General features: G+C 36.9%; 1 protein-coding gene across 3 annotated transcripts in view; it reads left to right on the forward strand.

Annotated features, from left to right (window-relative positions):
* The window catches only part of LOC126756875 (uncharacterized), a 375,204-nt gene that overhangs the window by 288,113 nt on the left and 63,843 nt on the right, over positions 1-23,248 (forward strand). The window lies entirely within an intron of this gene.

Genomic DNA, 23,248 nt, shown 5'->3' on the forward strand with positions numbered 1-23,248 from the left:
ATGTATGTTCAATATGCATATGTGTATGTGTGTGTGTTTGTGTTTGCGCTCGTCAGCAATTTGTAGCGAAATGCCTCCATCAAAATGTTTTGACTCACTGATTTGACAAATTTGTCAATCTCAGCATAAAAAGTAATATAACAACAAAAACAAACACTGTCAAAGTGAAGCCCTGTATACTCACAAATATACTCTGATGCACATGAGCTTTATATTTATGTATGTGTGCGCACTAATATGATTTTATTTATATGTATGAATTTATCTATGAATTTCCACGGTGGTCTGCGGCAATATGAAATGAGGACGTGCGTGGGAAACTAAAAACGTACCCGGCGACTAGAACCTATCTCATTCATCATATACACAAACACTTACCCAGCTGGAATGATGAATATATGAATATCGATGACTCCTATATAAATTTGCGATAGTGTGGAAAGGCCTAGATATATAATATTTAGGGTCAAATAATGGATTGATAGTTCAGTAGTGGAGGTTCAGCAAACTGGACACTATCTTGAATATTGTTTCTCAAGAAATAGCTATTGTAGGCAAAATTCTGGACCTACATTACTGTTATCATGTGATTTGACATTAACTAGCCTAACATTTTTCGTTGGTTGCCTATCTCTGGGTTGAAAGAGATTATAAAAAGAGGTTGGATATTTGATTGAAGAGATTTTTGTATACAATATCGCAACATCTTGTTCGCCATACTGTCAAATGAGAAAGTTTTCGATTTTACTATGAACCCGGTTACTAAAAGTACTTTAGATTATTTTTCCGCAATATCTAAACAAATGTGGAAGATTTATTTAATGATACTATCAGAAGAAAAGAGAAAGGAAAAACATTGATTCAGACTAAAAAAAACCAACTTCTTCACGTATTTTGATAAAAATCTTTCTTATGAACTTCCAAGTAGTCCCCTTTTGTGCCAATACAAGAATAAAAACTTTAACGACAAATTTCTATAAACTTGTTATAAGATTGTAATGACCTTCTATATCGAATTTTTTTGTCGGTTTCGTTTCATGCTTGGTGAAAGATTATTCGGAAGTTTCCACATAAGATTAACCCACTCCTCGCCACCAGTAAAGATGCGTTGCATGATTTTAGGTTCCTCAACTATTTTGTGCAGCATCTCTTTTATATCTCCACTCGAAGTTTTTGGAAAAGACTCAGTTTTCTCATATGAGTCTAACATTGGCACTCCTCATACCCAAAACATTAGCCAAAACAGTTGTGTCATATCAAGACATTAACCATAATGGTTGTGACATGCCCAAAACATTAACCAAAATGGTTTCCCTTAAAATATGTGGAGATCCTCTGCTGTCTTTCTAATGCTAAAACGATGATTTTTAAGCTCCGTTTCTTTAAATTTTTCGATGCTATCGAACTTAAGGAGGTGGATGTACAACTCGTATGAGCAAAGCTTTCATTGACTTCACTTTCTAAACTGCACGTTTTCATCCGCTCAAATGCTTGCGTTCGTAGTAAAGAAAACTCGCCAATACGCTTCTGTAATATTTTCAATAATAATCAATAATTTCTGTGATTCCATCGGAAATAGAAAATTTTGAACAAAGTTGGCGTTCACTTTTTTTGTCATGATAAAAATTGGCGGATGAGCTGCAGGTGTCGTAAGCACACAGGACAAAACACAATCACAATTGTAGGCATACGGAGATCAATCCAGGAAAAGGAAGACAAAATCTAGTCGGAGTCAAATTTGATCATATGTGTTATCGAATTGGAAGGACATCTGGAGATCAATCTAAAAAAAGACAAAATCTGGTCCGAGTCAAATTTGATCAAATGTGTTATTGAATTGGAAGGACAACTGGAGATCAATCTAAGAAAAGCAAGACGAAAGACAAAATCTAGTCCGAGTCATATTTGATCAGATGCCATAGTCAATTGGAAAGACATCTGGAGATCATTATAGGGAAAGGAAGAAAAAATCTAGTTCAAGTCAAATTTGATCTCATTGATTTCCAATTGAATCACATGTGATTTCCAATTGGAAAGACATCTGGAGATCAATATAGGAAAAGGAAGACGAAATCTAGTCCGAGTCAAATTTGATCACATGTGATTCCATTTGGAAAACTGTGTTTCGGCAAAAAAATATTAATAATTTAACCTCAAAAGGTCGCCTATCAGTCCTGCCCCAGAGATAAATAAACTAAACGAACTTAATTCCGAATTGGTGCCGAAGGTAACTTAATATCAGTTAATACCAACGAGGTTCCATGGGGAGCGGATAGACCACAAAAAATCAACAACTTAATCACAAACTCCAAATATGATTGCCAACGTGCAAAATAAAAAATCTAACGGTATTCATAATGCAAATTGGCACAGCTTCATATACACACACATATATATATATATACACACATAGGAGTAGGTGTGCGTATATACTTGCATGTTGCACAGTGTATAAAACGGCAGCTAGTCATTTGTTAGCCGCGCTCTGAATGCTGCGCACTTTGCAGCTTATGCCTCACGTGTTTAGTTATTTTCACGATGTTGTTGTAGTGCCATTGTTGCAGTTATTGCGTGTTTAATGTTGCTAGGTTGTTATATTGCGAGCTACAATTTGTCACAAATACCGTTATTTCTTTTTTGAAGCACACGCACGCTCATGTGCCTGCCACCACATTTGTAAACCGACACATATATACTGACATATGAGTGTGTGTACGAGTGAGCGTGTGTGTGTATGTATATTTCTGCAACATGTGTTGCCAAGTGTGTTGCACGCATGAAAAATTCGCCGACTCGCTGCGACGCCGCACATTAAACGTGCCCCAAATACGCTACTAGTGCTAACGGCAACAAAAAGCTACAACAGCAACTTGCAACACAACTAGCAACTGCCAACTAGTGACACTCATTTCATTGCTTCTGCGTAATTGAGAATTTTTTTTGCGCTCGAATTATTGCTTTATGGCAGTTATTGCGGGCTCGCGTTGCTGTTGGTAGCGAAAAAAGGCGAAACATAGAAGAAAACACGAATTAAAAGTGATTACTTCAAATCGCTTGGCTGTCAAGCGACTTGCCTCGACTTACCTCAACTTGCCTGCCACACCCAACAACCCTTTGGGGCACCGCATGCATGTCGTTGCGCACTTGCCGCTTGTTATTGTCTGTGTCATGCAAACCTTGCCACCTGCCACCTGCTGCTGCGTCCCTCCCACGCTCTTGTTTGCCGGCTAGCAAGCGAATAAGTGAGTTATACAATTGTGCTTGAAGAGGAAACGCATTGTTAGTAGGTGTGCGGCAGTGGAAATAGTGCAAGTGGCATGTCGTCGCCGCTTTTTTGTTGTTGATTTATTGCACGTCTACACTTTTATTACCTTGACAACACTTTTTACTTGACTTTTCAGCAAACGGTCAGTGCGTGTGTATGTGTGCGCTGCTCATGTGTCATATTTCGTTGCCTACTTGAAGGCGCCGCAACATTGATTTCCTTGCATTGCCCTTACTTATACTTTCGCTTTTGTCTTGTGTTGTGCTACTGACATATGTTGATGTGTGTGTGTGTGTTTGTGTGTGTTTTGTGTGTATCTTGTTTCCATTGTTCGTGTTCACTTGCTTTCTTCGCTTATTTCACCCTTACTTAAAGGCTTGCGACTGTATGTGGCATGTGGCATATGCTATTAATATTGTGATTAGTATACTGACCTCTTTTGCTTTTAATACACCATAAATACCGGTGTAAGGAAAGCAACAACTCCGATTGTTTTGCCTTTCACCTTTTGTTTCCTTTGTCACTTCATGCCAGACATGGGGAACTATTAGAGCCTAAGGAGAGCACTTTATGTTTTGTGATTTCTCGTCAGTCAGTTTCAAGTAGATGCTTTGCTATGAAAAGACCAGTTGGTGCAGGTTTAATGCAAATGGATGTGCTGGAATATGCTTTAAGTCAGCTTTAGGTGGACATATGGTGAAATGTAAAAATAGGAAAAATTTGAGAAGAACCACGCACACATTCCAAACCCACCAAAAGTGATTTACTTTTTCTGATATAAAGGTGAAGTTGACATATAAGATCTGCAAATCAATCGGATCAAAAATGGGACTACGCACTAGGCACATAGCTCCTTTAAAGTAAGATTTTATACAAACTCGAACTAAATTTGTCAGTTAGTATTTCCTCATTTCTCCCTCTCTCCCTCTAAGTATGCTCGTTAGATAGCTTCTAAATTTATAGAATTTTATAATTGAAAAAATATGGAAAAAATGTCAATTTTCGTGAGGGCTACAAATTTTTAATAAGAATACGCCTGATAATTGGAAAAATTGGTCTAAAAGTGGTCTATACTTTCGTAGAGTCTAATACACCATCTGATCAAATTTGACCCGGACTGCCTGAAAAAAAGCTTAGCTGTGTTGTCAAGCACCTATCCTGCGATCTCTATTCGAGTCGTCGTTTTTGCAATAAATTTAGATCTGTTGTGACGAGTCTAGCGTTGGCACTATTCATACCCAAAACATTAACCAAAATGTGTTGAGGCGATCCGTAAGAGATGTTGAGCTCTTTTGCTGTCTTTCTGATGCTAATGCGACGATTTTCAAGTGGTATTTCTTTATTGTTTTCGACGTTATCCTCAGAGATGGATGGACGACTCGCATGCGGAACGTTTTCGATACATTCACGTTCATTGCTGAATACTTTGTACCTCTCAAATACTTGTGTTTGTAATAAAGTAGACTCGCCAAAACTTCTCTGCAACATTTTCAATGATTCCGTAGCCGGAATCACTAATTGTCGCTAATTGACATATGGAACTTCAACTGAACACAGAAAACTGTTGTAGCTGCGCGGTTTAAATGGGCCAGTCCGGGTCAAATTTGATCGGATGATATCATATATACACAAATCCCATTAACATTTTACTGTAAATATTGGACAAAATATGGAAGACTTTATTTATATTGCTTGATAATATTTCGATACATAACTTCTTTTAGGCAGAAAGACAAATTCGTCGAGATATTTAATGCACTTAGGGAATTTCACCAGAAACTTGAAATAAAGCGTCACAAATTGTAAATCGGTGGTGTTCGAATATTTGTATTAGTCTGAGGGCATATGTATCTGGTTTCACAGATTTTATTCTACTCTCATTTTTCAAGAAAAGGCATTTGAAAACCTGAAAGCCCTTAAGTAGAGCTCTTGGTATTCGACTAAGAGATCGATCGGATAGAGCCATTATTCGAATAATAATATTCGGTTTGTAGATCGTCGTCCATTATTCGATTATCAAACGAAAAAAAGGCTTTTATAAAATTATAAAATATCCAAATTAAGCTGTTTATTTTCCGAATGCTCTACTGGAGTACGAATATAGTCAATGTAGTCACATTATATCATAGTTTTCTATAAAAACCAAAAAAAACAGTAACAACAAATCCAGGTTACCAATGTTGTTGTAAAGTCAATGAACTCCCTGTCTCAGGTGAATGAAATAACTGCCTCTAACAACAATTTAGATACAGAACAAAGGACACAACAACCACTCCCGCATGCGACTCCGCCGGATCTACATGCAACATCGCGCGTAATAATGAAGCAGTTCGAGAAAGTGATGTGATGAGCTTGTTGATTGAGTCTCGCAAAATGAACGAGCAGAGATTTGTTGACTGTTGACGATGCTGTTGACGCCGCCGACGGAAAGGGATATGTAACGGAATTCCACATGACACACTTTTCACAACTTTTCCACTTGCTAGCGTATGCCTAGAGTTACAAATACAGTGACATATATTGACATAAATGTAAATAAGTGGTGGAAATGGTGGGGCATGGGAAGACCACTGAGAATATACAGCAGCCAACGGTGACTCTCATACAGCAGCCATTGGAGACTCTCATAGAAAATCTTTAACAAAAAAATTAAAAAGAATTGCTTTACCTGGTTAAAGACTTCACGAATAAAGTCGATTTAGAAAGTCCATCTGTCTGCATATATGCGAACAAGTCCCTCAGGTTTTGAGAAATCGATAAGAAATTTTACATACGTACTTTTCTCCCCAAGAAGCTGCTCATATGTAAGAACGGCCGTTGTTGAACCACTGCCCTACCAACTAAGCGGAACAAAATCAATACCGTGTATGAAATTATTTTTTTATTTGACAGGATATCTTTACGAAATACGGCACTAATTATTGTCTAAGACAACGCTCCAATCTCCCAGCTTATTGTTTGAATCGGCCCAGTTTAGCATATAGCTATCCCACCAACTAAGTTATCAAAATGAGGTTAGAGAGAGGCTTCTATGCACCCGAAGTTAAGAGTTTTTCTTATTTTTGTTATGATTTATAAAAAATATTTTTTTACAAAAACAATGCATAACTATAAATTTTCATATAAAACCGTTTGCCGTGTAAAATCCATCAGAATCGTTCTAGTAATTGGAAAAGTTAACCGCATTTGTTGTTGCTTGTTACCACATAGACTTCGATTTTGCATTTCCACTTTTCTTATGCCACTCCCTTTAAGTTGTAAACCGCCTCAACTATACAGCATATTTACAAAACAAGCATGTATGTAAGTCATTGGTGACAGCTGTTCCCTTGCAACGCTAGACAACTTCATAACACACGCATTTCGTTTTAAGAAGCGCGTAAAAGTTTTATTTTCCCTTATTTGTTCACTTTGCCTGCGGCCCATATTCAAAAGTTACTCCATCGTCGCAATCAGAAAACTCAAGTTTCAATGCACTAACGGTTTCTGTTGAGGGAAGTTATAATTTCGCAAGAGTGCATGCGTTTGCACGAGGGTTTCTGCGTCAACAGCCGTTGATTTATACAAACGGAGGGAAAAATAGCAGCCAAGTACTTCGGCATCAGCATCAGCATCAGGTTCAATCATAAACATTACACACACGCGTAACTAACGCATTGGCATTACAGTTACGTAGAGCTTTGTGTAGACTTGTGAAGTCTTTAGCTAACTGTCAGCATTACTAGTTCTCGTTTGGTGCAAAAATGATGTGCTTTCCCTAGTAATTTTGACTTGCTTGTATTCTGCTCTTAAATCTGAATTGCTGAAGCGATCTCAAGGTTCATTGGCCACCTCGAGGCTCAAAGAGAAGATAATTCTTTATCTACTTGACAAAATTAACTATAATATTCTATCTCGTAACCGTTGAAACTTCATGAACTTAAATGAATGACGATAGCTGCTTTTTTCAAGATCTCAAGTTCGATTCAGGGACTGTTGAAGGATTAAGTTTAAGTCATGTGTTTGAATATCTGTTAAAATATATTTTTTTTTTAATATTACTTAAGATTGAAAATGTCTTCTTGTTCTGTAGATATTAAATTCTGATAGAGTATATATATTTGAGCAATAATTCGGCGGTCCTCTGAACTATTTGCTCTTAGCAAAGTTCATCTCGTCGTCATGGTAGTTGTACTGACAGGTTCAATACGCTCTCATGCTGTGAGTTTCATATCTTTTCGGACCCAAAGTAGTATGGAAGATGATGGGGTTAAATAATCTAGGCACTTACTGCCCAACTATTACGATTTCACTAGACTGAGGTTGTAACGTCTCATCTGGTGATGAGCTATGTTTGATATCAGCCGCCTTCACAACTTTGTGATTGGCTAAAAGCGCTTTGTCGGTCTATAAAGGTCTGCTGATCTATATCTTGGGTGTTTGGTAATCACAAAAGACCAGCGTTCTCCGCTTTCCAATAGCGTTTATTACTTTTAGTGCGAAGATCAGCTATACTAATCCAGTCTAACGTTTCGGACTCTTAACTCAAACGTCATTTTAAATACGTTCAAATACATGCAGCTCAACTTCCCCACCCTCGATGTAATTCTCTTGAAATTCACACTAAGATCAAGAAAAAATTATATATTATGAAGTTGTAGTATAATAATAGCCTCGCAAATATTTTACGAAGAGTTTTGGATGAAAAAGTACGTATAGTTTTATAGTCAAAAAAAATTTCAACTGCTTATACGAAAAGTATAGCTAACTAACTGCTGAGTTTTAGGCCCACATTTCTGTGGCACACTTCAACTAGCTTACATTACTATTTGGTGAATAGACCACACACATACTATTATATCAGACGGAAATTCTCGTTTGTACTAACACATTCACACATATGTTTACAAGTATATCTAACTATAATTCTAATTACGTTTGACTCACTTATGCCTGCCACGACACATCCACATCCACAGGCACAAACTCATTCAATTCCAGATAAAACAAAGTTCTGCAATTAAGGCTTTAGCCAGTTGTGGCGCCGCAGCAATAAGTTTTGTATGAGACATGTGTTTTTAATAGTCGTGCCTGCATTTTCTGCTCAAAAGTAAGACTTTTTGAATGTGGTTGTGCAGCCAAAAGCTTAATTGAAAGAGAAATATAAACATTTCACATAAATGAGAGTGTATTTTTAATACAAAATATGGTTTTAATGAATTTATCAATTAATTTTTCCTTCTTTTACAGGTAAGTTCTTCAATAAATCATTCCCCCATTTGTCATCGTCAATTTTAAACAAATTTGTGAGTATAATTATTAAATGATTTAAGCAAATATATTTTGTATTCCATCTGCTAATTGACTGCATATCAGTCTGCAGATGGAGGAAAAAAAGCCCTGTGTTCATGTTTTCAAATAGGGACCACATCACCTGTCTAGCACCTATTAGTATTATTCAATTTGCTGGGGCTAGGTGAGTTTTTGTGATTTAGGAGAGGGCACAATAGACCTGAGGTCTCGTTGCAATCCTCAACTATTTATCTTATCTTGGCTTATCTTCTATTTTGTATTAGATCTTATTGTCTGCTGCAGTAAGTTAATAATTTTTGTTTTTAATATTTCTGTATTCCCTGACTGCTTCAATCTACTGTAGTAATATTTTTATTCAAATTGAAATTTTCTTTCTTCTTTATTAGCGTAGACTCCGCTTAGGGTTATAGCCGATTGAAAATTTATGGACTTTCGTTACTATTTCAAAAATTTCATCAAATAGTCAATTAAAATCCGTGATATGTATAAAGATTGTATTTATTATAGTTTGAAACTTTCCATACTTTAATCCCGACCTGCCTAACTTTTTCTTTGTGAATTCCTGTCTGCTTAAAAGCTGAAATGTCTTAGTTTTTACTTCTAAGTTTAGCATAATATGTTATATCCGCTTTCAAGTCAGAAAAAAAAATTTTCGAATAAAGTTTTTGAAAAGGCAATTTATATAATGCACTTACCGAAAGTTGAAAAGTTTTGGAATCCCTTGATCCCGTGGCCGATCTACTGGAGAACCTTTGAAAAAAGTAGCCTGGCTGTGAGGAAGTTTTTTTTTTGCATACAACTCAAACTTAAAACACAAATCAAAAAATATTATTACTCTATATGCATACAGGTAATGATGTGATTGATTTTTGTCAAAATGGTGGCTTCACAAAATAAGTCCGTGTTTGAAAAAATTTATATTTCACTTCAGAATGGTTTCAAAAACAAAATTTTCATCGGAAATCTAAATCTTTCAATCATTAGCTGACAAATGAATTTAAAAATTTGTGTAAAAATTTCGGAGAAATTTTCATCACCGACTCTGAAAACAGCACTTGGAGTATAAGTACTGAGTCGAAAAATCATACAAATACGTTTATATCTCCGAAAATATTTGCCGGATCAACTTAATTTTTCGGATAATATTTTCAAGTATGTACATAGTGACAAAAAAGCACCGGAAACTTGTAAATAAAGCGCAAAGTATTTAATCATTCATCAGATCCAGCTGTGATAAACTTGCCAACGACTTTTCCAGTCCTCGAAACCCTTTTCATAAGCACTTTTTGGGATGACCATCAGCTTCTTCAACGAATTTTGTTTCATTCCTTCGATCGACTGTCTCAATACGACGGTGCATTATTTTCGTGTAAAATCTATGAATTTTTCTTCCACAATTCCGGCCATTTTCGACGGATGTTCTCATGCAAACGCCTGAATACGGCCAAATATAACTCCCTATCAAACCGGAAAAAATCATGATGCACCAAACCACGAATAACGAAAAAACAATGAGTATCACCTTGACCTTTTGAGCAGCTTTGGCATCTCGGCTCGTTTTTCCCGTCCATTCCGTTGATTGTTGACTTCTTTGCGTGTCAAACTCATAAACCCAAGTCTCATCGGCAATTATAATTCTCTCCAATTCGCCTATCAATCATGTCCAAAGAGATCTGTTTAGGGTTTTCTTTTTGAAAAAAACTTCAGCTTTATCGGGACCAGTCAAGCCAGAAAGCGCTTTATACCCAAAATATCAACCAAAGTCATACAAACGGACTCGCGAGAGATCTCAAGCTCGCTTGCCATCTCTGTAACACTTGCCTGATGACTTTCAAGTACCATATCCTTCACTTTTTTAAGTTTTTCATCAGTTGAAGAAGTCGTCCAGAACGAGGCATGTCTGCAAAGATGTCCCGACCATCTTTGACTGACTTCTTGAGTTCGTAACATTGGCATCGCTGCTCTGGAGCTATCGGTTCAATTTGAGCATCTTGATAAAGTCATGATAACTTCTAAAACACACGAATATTTGTTTTTATTTGAACAGTTTTCGTTAAAACCCTGAATAGCTTTTTTCGTTAATGTCCGCATCAAATTCTCTTTTCATATTTGCCCACAATCTCAGTATACCTTCATAACTCAAATCCAGTGCAATTATAAATTCAGCCTCAGGCTGTCAACTGCACAAATCAGTGCGAAAAAACTCAAAACCGCAAATGCTCGAGGCAAAGCTCAGCAAATGTTACATTATTTATAAACTTTGCCAAGCCCAAAACTTGCACGGCAATTAAGTCAGAGCAGCGGACTGCGACTGGGCAACAGCGATTGTTATTAGCTTGCGCTGTGGCTACAGGCAAAACAATATTGTGGCTAAACCCATTTCGGATCACAGCAGCAGCGCCGCACTTTTAATGGGACCATGGGCTGTCCCAACAATGAACGATTGTAAAATACTTCGCTGCGCCATTTTGGCTCTTGAATAAATGAGTGACAATTGCGCTAATGCTTTCAGCGAAAGGCTGAGGCTGCAGGTACGGGAAGCGGAAATTCGTCTGCATGATGGCGGAAATGCGCGCTCAATGCATGTGCTGGATGTAGGCGGCTTTGTAAATATACGTTTGTATATGACTAAGTTTGCATGTGTGAATACTGCGTGCATAAATGAAAATGGGAAATCTAAACGATTCGCAAATAAACCACACAGCGAATGACAAGCAGTTAGCGAGCACATAGATGCCCCGCCACAAGCAGCAGCTCATTTCATATCAATTAGTGTGACGCTAAAATGGCGAACGCCCCGTCAATTAACAGTGCAGTCGGTGTATTGCAGTTGAGTCACGACAAGGGTAATTCAGAAAGTACACAAAAGTACAAATTGCTTTACACATGAGCCAAGCGGTAAAATGGTTAGTGAGATACCTAAGTTGTACCGGTGATTTTGGGAGCAGTTGCTTGAAATAATGTGATAAATAATGATTAGAGAAATCTGAGAGCATTCTTTACACTTTTGAAGCTTTGACATTGTCTAAATTGCCTTCAGAGAAAATTAAAAAAAGAGAAAAAAGTGTAGAAAACCCTATTGAAATAACTCAAACATACGTTTCTAAAATCGCCAATGTAATTGGCTGAGACTCTACAGTTCCTGGAGGAAGTCGTTATCGAGATGGCATAACCTCTTATCATTGGAAAGTAAATTGCTTACACATCGACTGTGCATATATTTGAGTATATTTTCCTGAAATTTCAAGTTGATCTGATAAATAGTGTTGGCAATATGCGCGTATTTTTAAGACCTTTTTAATTTAGTGTAATTGGCTCCCAATTCTAAAAGCGATTTTCTCAAAACACTGTTTGCAGAGTCGGTAAAAAAAATTTTCCGAAATTTCTGGACCCTTCGACTAGAATTTTTCACACTATTTTCTTAGAAAGTAATGCCAGTTAAGGATCAAAGATATAATAATTTAGATTTTTTAAGGTTTCCTTGTAAAAAACAACCTTTTTTCAAGAATTTTTTTCTCATATAAAAAATGAAATATATTATTAGAATATTTGTTGTTACAAACATACACTATTATTGAAGAAATTCTGAAATTTTTGGAACAAACATTTTAAACTCGGCCTTTGCGACCCCGTTTCCGCTGACCCCTTAGAAAAAGATGCACCTGCGTTAGCAGTATAACACCTCAAAGGATCACCTAAAGTGAAAAAATATGGTACGTGTTTTAGTTGAACCTTATCGTAGAACTTGGAAGAAGAAGAAACTGAAAATTGGATTTTTGGCAAACATTTTTATAAACAAGTGAAAATTTCAGTGAAAATTTCGCGACATTTTTTTTTTTCAAATAGTTGTAATCGAAAAAAATCCTTCATCCAAGTCTTTATGAATTGTATCTCAAAGGCCTGTGTAAAATTTCATAAAGATTGGTTAAGTAGTTCTCGAGAAATCTTGCAAACCGACTTCAAAAACATAGTTTCAAGAAAAACGTGTTTAAAGACCTAGCTAGCCTCTAGCGCACAAGTTCTCAAGGCTGTATTTCCGAAACTATTACTCGGATCAACTTAAAAATTTAGGACAATATTCTAGAGGCATTTTACAATTTAATAAGATAATAAAAAAAATTAAAGTGCTAAGTTTACTTCAGACTTTTTTTACTCGGCCGCAATTCTTCAAGACTTCAAGTCACTTAAAGCGGGTTTTTGCCAAATGCTGTAGTGTTAACAATAGACAAGTTCTAATTTTCTACCAGATAAGTTAAAATTGCTAAGGGACTAACATACCTTAACTCAGTTTCCGGCAATTAATAAATATAATTTTAATTATTACGGGTCCATAGTACTTTCCACAGTTCATTGTATGATTCGTACCTTCACTGCTTTGCCGCAGGGAAATGCCTCTTCACTAGACACAAACAGTTCCGGCAACAAATGGTGTGCTTTACTGTCCTTCCACTATTGGCTCTGCAATCAATTGCCTCGAGGAAGTGGACAAGCACCTACAGATTTACTGCCAACAACATGCAGCTGCTCACTCACACACACACACACTCCCAGTCATTGTCATAACAACACCACAAGCAACAATAGCTATAACAACAACACGTTTGCAAGCAAAGCGCTTGCCACAAAGTGGAAGCTTCTAACTAGTCACGCGACATGTACATGTGTATGTGTGTGTATTTGGTTGCAGAGCTTCATTCTTGTGTGTGTGCATGTATTTGGTATTTGTGCATTTTCTGCTCACATAAATCACCGATTCGCTATGATTTGTGTGGTGAATTAATGTTGTTAAGCAGACGCCGGCTTTCCATGCCATTTGCATGCTTTTTTACAGTTATCCTCTGCAGCTACACTCACACACATACACATATTGTAGGCGTTGTGTGCATATTTATGAAGTGCTATGCAAATTTACTCTGCATGTGTGCTTGCGGTGACGTAGGCGTGGGTGTGCGCCAGCAAACATAATTGCATGCAATGCCAGCAATTATCTTTTACAAGCCAAAAGCAATTAAAACTCCATTATCATCTCATTTTAGTTGAGTCTTCGTTTGTCGCAAATTGCATGAGATATTTCAAATGAGCAAATTGGCTAGCAATTATGTGCCCATGCGATTATCGGTGGCACTTAAGGGCGCGATGCATTTTAAATAAAAAATATATAAATATATTTTTTTTTTATATTTTAATCAGTAGGAGATGCCCACTTGAGTTTAAAAAGGAATTAGCATTAAGAAAAATTACAATAAAAAATTATATGCAATTAAATTATTGTTTTGAGAGTTGCCACTTCATTTTATTGCTTTTTGTTAAGTTTTTGGGAACAGAACAGCAGAGCTATAATATATATTTTTTAACTACATATTTACATAGATGTGACAGGGTTGCCACCATTAATTTATTAATAGCAATTAGTTATTTAAATACATATTTATTTAAGAATTAAAATATTGTTGAGATTTGTTATCGTTGATATGCAATAATAAGATTGCATGTAGAGTTGCCACTAATTTTTATTTTTATTTTGGAATTAATACAGTATCGATACAAAACATTTATTAGTATATTGAAATATTTTTGCCAGATTTTGAAATTGCTTGCAGAGTTGCCACCATACATATGTATGTATACTGAAAAATCTTATTTCCACTATATGATCTGTTCTGACAGGGTTGCCACCAGTAATTAATTAATTGGTCACTGTTAAATATCCAAGTAACTGTTCATTGTAAATGTATACATAGTAATATGGTTACATAACTTTTTATTAAAAACTTGATTATACAATTGTTTTTTACAGAGTTACCACTTGATTTTATTTTAACTATGTAAATGCCGTGGCATAGTTGCCACCTTTCATTTTTTGATCTTAATCATTAACTAAATGTCTATTGATTTAAGAACTCAATATAATTACATAAGTTTCCACATTTAAGCACATAATTAGGCCAATAAGAGTTGGTTTGCGGAGTTGCCACTTTATTTAATTTTTTAACATGTCTGTACTTGGTATTACTAGATTTCAGTTTCTAAAGAATTTTTCAATAAATTATGAAAAGGCAATACTGTTACAGGGTTGCCACCATTTTTTTTCGAATTTTCCAAAGAATTCTTAATTTAATTTACAAAAAAATGGTTTAACATTTATAAACGTATATATACAATTAAAACAATTAAAAAATAGCTTTGAGGGTTGCCAATTGTTTATTTTTTAAACAAATTTTTTTTAGAAATATTACATTTTAGATGCAATATATTTGGTAGTACATTAAAGTATAGACTTAGACTTAATTTTATATATGACTATGTTGTGACAGTGCTGCCAGACTAAATTTTGTTTTTTAATTTTTATTAATTTTAGATTTAAAAAAGTGTTTGCATATTTATGAACGTAAATATACAATAAAAAAAATTTTGCGGAGTTGCCACTTGATTTTTTTTCTTAAATAATTTTTGGAACTATACAATATATGCAATTAGAAAATATTTAGAAGTATATTAAAATATATGTATATTGACCTAAACTTAAATATTATAAAAGTTGCACTATTTTTCGAAATTCTAATACTTAAGGAATATTTTCTGCCGTGTTGACTTTCGGGTTACTTTCGAGTAACTTTCAGGTAATTTTCGGGTCAGTTTTGGTTCAGTTTCGAGTCACTTTTGAGTTCCATTCAGGTCCGTTTTGGGTTATATTCGGATCACTTTTGGGTTACTTTCGGGTTCGTTCCGGTTAGGTAGATTATCGTGGGAACGGGGAAACTCTTGCTTTTGTGAATGGTATTGTGGCAAGTTAACGCTATTTCTTGTTGTATTAGAATATGATTTTCCATACATATAATTAAATGTAAGTACATATATATAATACATAAGTATAATATAAAATGTATGTGTTATCTGAACTTATCTTCTTGCCTTACATCTTTCGAAAGTAGCGAGAGCTCAACAATGTACACCTAATTAACCTTCAAGTGTCCAAAGCCGTTATTTACGTCAGACAAATCCATTATTCTAAGGTCAAAATAATGTCAACCTGCCAACCACTTGCCCACAAATCGGTTGAGCTCAGTCGGGGGTAAAGTGCAAGTGAGCAAAATTATTTTGTGGCCAATTAAATGAAATTCTCCAAATTAATTAATGATTGCTGAGGAGCAAACGCACACAACCACATACTCACACACACACACACACACACATGTGAAGGCAAAGAAATTGAGCTATAAATATTTGCATATAAATGCACGCGTGTGCGCATGTGTGTGTGTACAAGAATAGAAGCATTTATAATGAAAGCATGGAGGGCTAAAGTGCATATATGTATATGTGTGTGTGGGCGCCCAGCTGTGGGCCTGTGCCTTAAAATGCAAATGTGGCACAAATGCTTGCCAATATCAAATATGAAACACCGAAACACACACACACACGCCCACACTTAAGCACATTTCAGCCACAAGCAACTAGCACTCTACGGTGCGTATTTGCATGCGTGTGTGTGTGTGTGCGTCTCAACAGTGAAGCTTAAATGCGGCGAGAAATTTCACTTTAATTCCTCCTCATTCATTATGCATTCGCCATATTTGTAGCAAACGCCATGCGGCAGCGACTGCGGCTGCTGTCCTAGTTGTTGTTGACGCGCGCCTACTCTGACGACGCCTACAATGACTTTCGGTTTCCCTTGCAACGCCATCATGCAGCGCCCACCCCCCGCTGGTGCTGGTAATTTGCATTTGTGAGAACAGCCAGCAAATACTTACTCTGTGAAGTGCATAAGTGGAGCACTTGCAATCACTATTATATCAACAGCGAACAGCAGCAACAGCAACAACAACAACAACCACAACACACACTCATCATAATACATGGCAGCAACAGCAAGTGCAACAATGGCAACAGTGGCAACAATGAATGCACAGTTAGGCGCTGCGGACCGGGGGTGTTGGCATAAACAAAAGCTGTCGATGTGTTGTTGCAAATATGTAATTTGTATGTGTGTTTGCGTTACGTCTATCAGTCATTCAAAATGCAAGCAACATCACACACTCAGCTATTTGCATGTATGTGTGTCATGCATAAATTGCCTCGGTTGGCGGAAGTTTCGGAAAATCCTCGGATGCCTGCTTATCGTGCCTTCCTTTCCGCTCGCTGCATTCCTGTGCTCGTTTGTTTGTATGTTTGTGCATTTGCATGTATGTCTGCCTGTTTGTTTGCTCGAATGCGCGTATGAATGAATCGCTGGCTGAGTGAATGACTGAATGAGTGCTGTTAAAGTTTGAGTTTGCAGCTTGCAATTAGTTGAATGTGGCCTACGGAGGGGAGTCCTCAAGTTAGTGACTGAAGTTAGCTGCAGTTGCAACTGAAGCGCAATAGTATTTTTTGAGCGTGAAATAGAAAATTCTGGTGAAATAATATTTTAAAGGCAAAAGATTGTTTTGGCTTTCGGATAATAATTTTAAAAATAATTACTCAGTTTCAATTGTAATAAGGGAGTTGCAGTTCGAATTTTTCTGAACAAATATTTGAATATTAAGTTTGTAACACTCAGAAATTAATAATTAATACATATGTACATATAAATGCGCACCTGACGCGCTGTCTGTCTGCATGTACGCGAACTCCTACCAAGGTTCGTTCCAAAGTAAAGAGGACTTAAAAAAAAAACAGAACAAATGGTTTTTTTCGGCAAAATCGATTTATTTTATTCCATACAGCTTTTTCCACGGTCCAAAAGCATGTCGAACGAGTGTTTTAGCTCGTTGGCCGGTATGGCCGCCATTATGCCGGTGCAAGCTTTTTAAATGGCCTCTACGTCTGCATAACGCTTTCCTTTCATGGGCAAATGCATTTTAACGAAAAGGAAGAAGTCGCACGGTGCCATATCAGGTGAATACAGGTAGTGCTTAATGTTTAAAATGTGATTTTTGGTCAAATAATCGGTCAAATAATGTCCTTCGAATGTTGGATTCTGAGCAATTTTTGGTCGTCAGTCAATTTGTGTGGAACAAACCGTGCACAAACCTTTCGTAAGTCCAAATGTTCGGTCAAAATGCGATAAATCGATGTTTTGTTCAATTCCATTTCCATGAATTTCAATGATGATTTCGGCTGATTTTTGATGATTTCACGCACAGTTTCGATGAAATTTCCGGTGATTACGGATTTTGATTGGCACACATGTTGATCGTCATTTATGACCTTACGACCACTTCGAAAACATTGAAACCACTCGTGCACTCTGCTACGGGATAGGCAATCATCGCCATAAACTTGTTTCATCAATTGAAATGTTTCGGTAAAAGTTTTACCAAAACAAAACACAAAATTTAATGTTGGCTCTTTGTTCGAAGGTCATTTTCGCACCGATAACACAAACATACTGACACTTAAAACGCAATGACTTCACTTCCAATCTATGAAATGTCATAAAATTCTCACTGGACAATCGATAACAGTCGACATATACTATAGATGGCGCCACCAGGGGGCGCTAGATTCAAAAAGTCCTGTTTACTTTGGAATGCACATTGTACTATGAGAAAAAAGTAGTAAGACTTTGTTCATAATTTTAAAATTCTTAATTTATATCATCTCCCTCAAAATAATCTCCTTTGACAACATTACACTTGTGGCAGGTGTCAAATCCTCGGAACAGCAGTTAAAGTTAATTTCTGGAATAATCTTCAATGCGCGCAGCAATTCAAGTTCACTCACTCAAAACGGTTACCCCGGAGAGCTCGCTGCAGTCTGCTGAATAGCTATAAGTCACACGGAGCTAAATCAAACGAATACGGTGGTTACGGCACGAACTTGGTTGAAAATTTGACGAAAGACTCACCAAGGATCAACACAGTAAGCGACGGTGCATTATCGTGGTGCAAAAACCAAGAGTTATCTATTTGCGGCTTCTTTTTACGAATAGCTTCGCGCAAATGACGTATTCCTTGTTGACAGTTTGGTTAGTCGGAAGGAATTCGGAGTGCACCACACCTCGATAATCGAAGAACACTGTCAACATAACCTTGATTTTTGGCCTGCTTTGGCGTGGTTTTTTCAGCCTGGACACACCTTTGGCACGATATTTGGTCGATTGATCGTCTGTTTTCGGGTCATAAGCATAGATCCGAGACAGGTCGCATATAATATTTTTCATAACGTGCGGACAAGTACCAATTTGTCCTTTCAATGCATATATGTTCACCCTTGCTGCCGTTGTCCACGCATGACCTTCAAATCAATGTAGTTTTTCACTGGAGCCTGATCTTCCGTGCGAGCGACATGGCCTAACCAGCGCAATCTTTTGATTTTTATATGCTTACCTCTATAGAGCTCATACAGTTCATGGTTCCGTTTTCTTCGGTACTCGTCGCTCACGAGGACAGCTCAAAAGATATTGCTAATGATAGTTCTCTCGAGTACTTCAAATATTTTCTCATCTCGTCTCGTTATCGTCCTTATTTCTGCACACTATAATAGGACGAAAATGATAAATTAATTGTTCGTCGAGCGAGGGATCTGCTTCTCAATTACCTGCCGATCCCCAAATAGCACTTTTTGGCAAAATTTTATTCTGCGCTTGAACTCTAAGTTTATTTATATGGCAAACCCAAAACATATCTGTTCTTTGATAATAAAAAATCGTTAAAATCCCCTATCAATATCATTATATGTTCCAGCTACAACTTTAGTACTATGAATATAACCAATTTAGCGCCATCAAATTCATCAATTTACCACCCAAAAAAGTTATCACGCGCTTACCCATTCCAAAGGCACATTCACACACGGTTAAAGACAAGTGGAGTGAAATCAGGCAACAGAATAGACACCAAAGGCAGCTCTGTTAACTACAAAGAAATTTATATGCGGTGCTGGAAAAAGTTAATATCAGATCTCATCCAGAAACGATGCGCAAAAGGGAGCACGTGAAATTGCCATTTGAGTGTCTACTTGCAGCTAATTTTAAACGGATGTGACACAAACAAAAATATGCTAAACGCCAGCTATATAGGATACTGCGACAAAGGACACAAGTTGACGCAAACGAGGTAGCAAAAATAGCCGAACAGTTGGCGACAGAAAATCAAGGCAAAAAATAGTTGTTGAAATGAGCTGAGACAGCTTTGTGGGGGCGTAGCTTTTAAAACTGTTTTGGGGTGCAAATAGTTGACTGAAAATAGCCAGTTTGGCTTGCTATTAGATAGACTGATTGCAATCTTTGTAGTTTATACTATTGTTGCCCACTTTAATCCAGCGCCATCGCCATCGCCATTTAATAGCTAATCTCGCCATTAATCTCGCTTCGCAATTTAAGTGGCACTCACTCCTGACATTCTATCTGCAGTTCATATCGGACGGTTACCACCACCGACTCTCACCGAAATGCACTCAAACTGGCTGCTGAATTTTCAATTATCAAACTGCACTCTCTTTCTTATCTTTGTAACGAGTGTTGAGTGCTAGCAGCGACTCAAAGTAGACCACATCACCACTGACAGTTGCCATTGACACCAACACTCAGTTGTTGCAAGTGTTGCAAGTCGCAGTTGAAATTGTGTAGCCGCAGTTGGTGTTCACCCTCTCTTGCCGCATTTTCAATGGTGTATTTAGGCCATTTTTCAAATTTGGTTTCCACCATTTCTCCTCTCCGCCTGCTTGATAGCATCTTATAGTGCACACAAAGCGAGATTACATATGTATGTATGTACTATAGATACAAAGCGGCCGCACTTGGTCCTTGCGCAGCACAGGAGAGTCTGTAAATTGCAAGCTACTGCAGGCAAGACTTACTTTCGGCAGCTCGAAAGGGCACGAAAGTCAGTAAATGTTTTCGTGTCTTTTGGATGTGTTAGTTACTTTAGCACTAGTTCACAAGTGGTTTGTTTTCAAGCAATTTGCTACTAGTTTATTTTGGACTAAGCTGGAACTAGTTTTTTTTTTATTGCATTTGTAAAATATTGGTTAAAGCTATAAAATTCGTGTTAATATAAACCTAATATGCCGCTAAATTCTTTTGAAAAAGTTTGTAATTAATTCTATTTTGGTATAATTTTTAACTAGTTTAAATTGGTACCAGTTTCTAACCAGTTTATTGCCGAAAGATAAATAAGTCTAAGCTATTCGCCACAATTTTAATACTTATTACTAGTTCTTTTTCATCTTATTGTGTAACTAGTTAATTTTGACACTAGTTTCGGACTAGTTAACAATTAAAGAAATAATAATGCTAGGTAAATTAAAGCTAAACAATTCCCACGAATTTCATACTTATTACTAGTACTCTTTCAGCGTTTTATGTAACTAGTTCAGTTTGACACTAGTTTCGGACTAGTTAACACACAAAGCAGTAATAATGTTAAGTAAATTAAGGATAAAAAATTTTCCATGAATTTAGTACCTACTTATTACTTTTTTTTTCTTGAAGCATTCTGTGTAACTAGTTCAATTTGACACTAGTTTCGGACTAGTTAAGTAAATTAAGGATGAAAATTTTCTACGAATTTTGTACTTATTACTTTTTTTCTTTAAGCATTCTGTGTAACTAGTTCAATTTGACACTAGTTTCGGTCTAGTTAACAGAAAGCAATCATAATGCTAAATAAATTATGTCATTTGAATAATTAAGTAAACAAACAAATATTTTGGTACACCTGATAACTAGTTCAAATTCGCACTAGTTTTTACCTACGCTTAAACTTTTATATTTAGCAACTAACATATAGTACCCAAATATTGTCTCAGCCATTAGCATTGACGTTATTGCCGTCGATTCTCATTCATTGTGCGACTGTCTATTCATTTTCGAAATTATACCACTTATAGGATTGTGTGAATTGGCGCAAGTTCTTCGCAAAAATCTACGCTACTTTCGTTTGTTTTCGCAAAATTGGCTGTGACAGTGAATACTGAATGCTCGGCGTTGAGTGGTGAGTGCTAAATGTATTGGGCTGCAGTGAATGCTGCAAATTGTCGCAACAATGACAACAGCCGCCTGCTTATTGTGCGGCATGTGCTGTGGCAACTTTATCTCTGGCCACTCACTCTTACTTTGTTGCTTTGTTTTTCTTCCACAATGTGTGTAGTGCCTTTCATATATGTCCCAAAGCATATACATATGTATATGTGTATATGTAAGTGCATACATTAGCTATAATTTCTGCTTGCCAGTGTGTGCTGAGAAGTGAGTGCTCCGCCATTGTGGCAAATAGTAATAGCTGCTGCCGCTGCTGCTGCTTGTGATAGTGAAATTACTTATTGGCAACATCGTCAAGGACATTATACTTTAAGCAGCACTTGCGTTGGTGCACAAACGACGTTGAAAGTACATTAAAATATTAAAATTATGATTGCATTTCTTATCTTCGCCGGTTACATAACGCCCAGGAGACTCGCCTGGTGGCAAGTAATTTTTATGTTAAAGCAGTAAACTCGTTGTAAGCGCGTGCAGTGGACGGAGTTTCGCATAAAATCGGTAGAAAAGTTATAAAAACGCTCGTTTTTGGTTACAAAATGCTTAATCTATGGCGTTGCACGCGCGTGTACTTGTCCTACTTAAGTTTCCTACAGCTATGGCAATTTCTTATAATTTTTGTTTTCTCTACTCGTTTCCCTTTTAAGCGGAATTTTTTATTAATTACTGCGTTAGTGTAAAAGTTAGTGGGAAGGTTATTACAATTGAAGATAAATCTCAACTTGGTTTCATGATTGAGGCGGCCGCATCGCTGGCTGCTTTCCAGTTCTCAGTGGACTGTCACATGTGTGTCGTCAAATTTTCTACCTCAAAACTATCACCGAGTGTGGTTTTAAGTTTTTCCCTTGTACCTAAAAAGCACATGCTCAGAGTCTTTAAAGCACTCTGAACACGCCGGACAATTCGGACTAATGTCCTGTTGGAATCTATGCAGGCAGCTTCTAAAGTCCTCATATCCACTAAGTATTTGGGTTAGGTGGTGGTCGATTCACGAATGGATGTCCGGTATCAGTCTGTGGATCCACCGTCCTTTGAGTGAGGTTTGCCGTTTCTAGGTGATCTTTAAATTTGAGCCTTGAGTCTATTATTACTTTAGTTGTGGCTGTGAATGAATCTCACACTCCCCTATGGTGACAGATATACTTTCCTCCACTTTTCTTGTACTTATGAGCAAGACTTCTGTCGTTTGCCTAGTCAGTTCTAAACTCTTTCCGGTGAACTATTTATACTTGTATACATATGTCGAGTGTACATATGTATATTTGAAAATATTCTCCGAAAATTTGAATTTGTCTGGCAAATGGTTTTAGAGATATGTTGTGTTTCAGAGACGGGAAAAAAAATTTATCCAAAACCGCTGGTCCGTTTGACTTGAAGTTCACATACGAGCTTATTAGATGTGCTTATGTATTATTCCTCATGTTATTATCGTAAAAAAAGATTATTTGTAACAATTATGATTTTTTAACCTACTCTGAGTAAATTTTTATTAGTCCTTCGAATACTACTTGCATTCATGTTTAGTAAAAATTATTTTTTTTTAGTTTCGGATTTGAAATAAAAATCTTCCCCACCTTCAGGCTCCCTTTTTGGGATTTGCTGTTGTTGTTGTAGTAGCAGAATTCTGTCGAGTTGGCAATCCTTGATCGGATAAAAATCCGTGTCCGTTCCAACTACGTAGACCCGACTGTGCTGGGAGCAGTTTTGAGAGTTCCTCCTACAGATCGGCT

The sequence above is a fragment of the Bactrocera neohumeralis genome, chromosome 4, assembly GCF_024586455.1.
Source record: "Bactrocera neohumeralis isolate Rockhampton chromosome 4, APGP_CSIRO_Bneo_wtdbg2-racon-allhic-juicebox.fasta_v2, whole genome shotgun sequence".
Lineage (NCBI taxonomy): Eukaryota > Metazoa > Arthropoda > Insecta > Diptera > Tephritidae > Bactrocera > Bactrocera neohumeralis.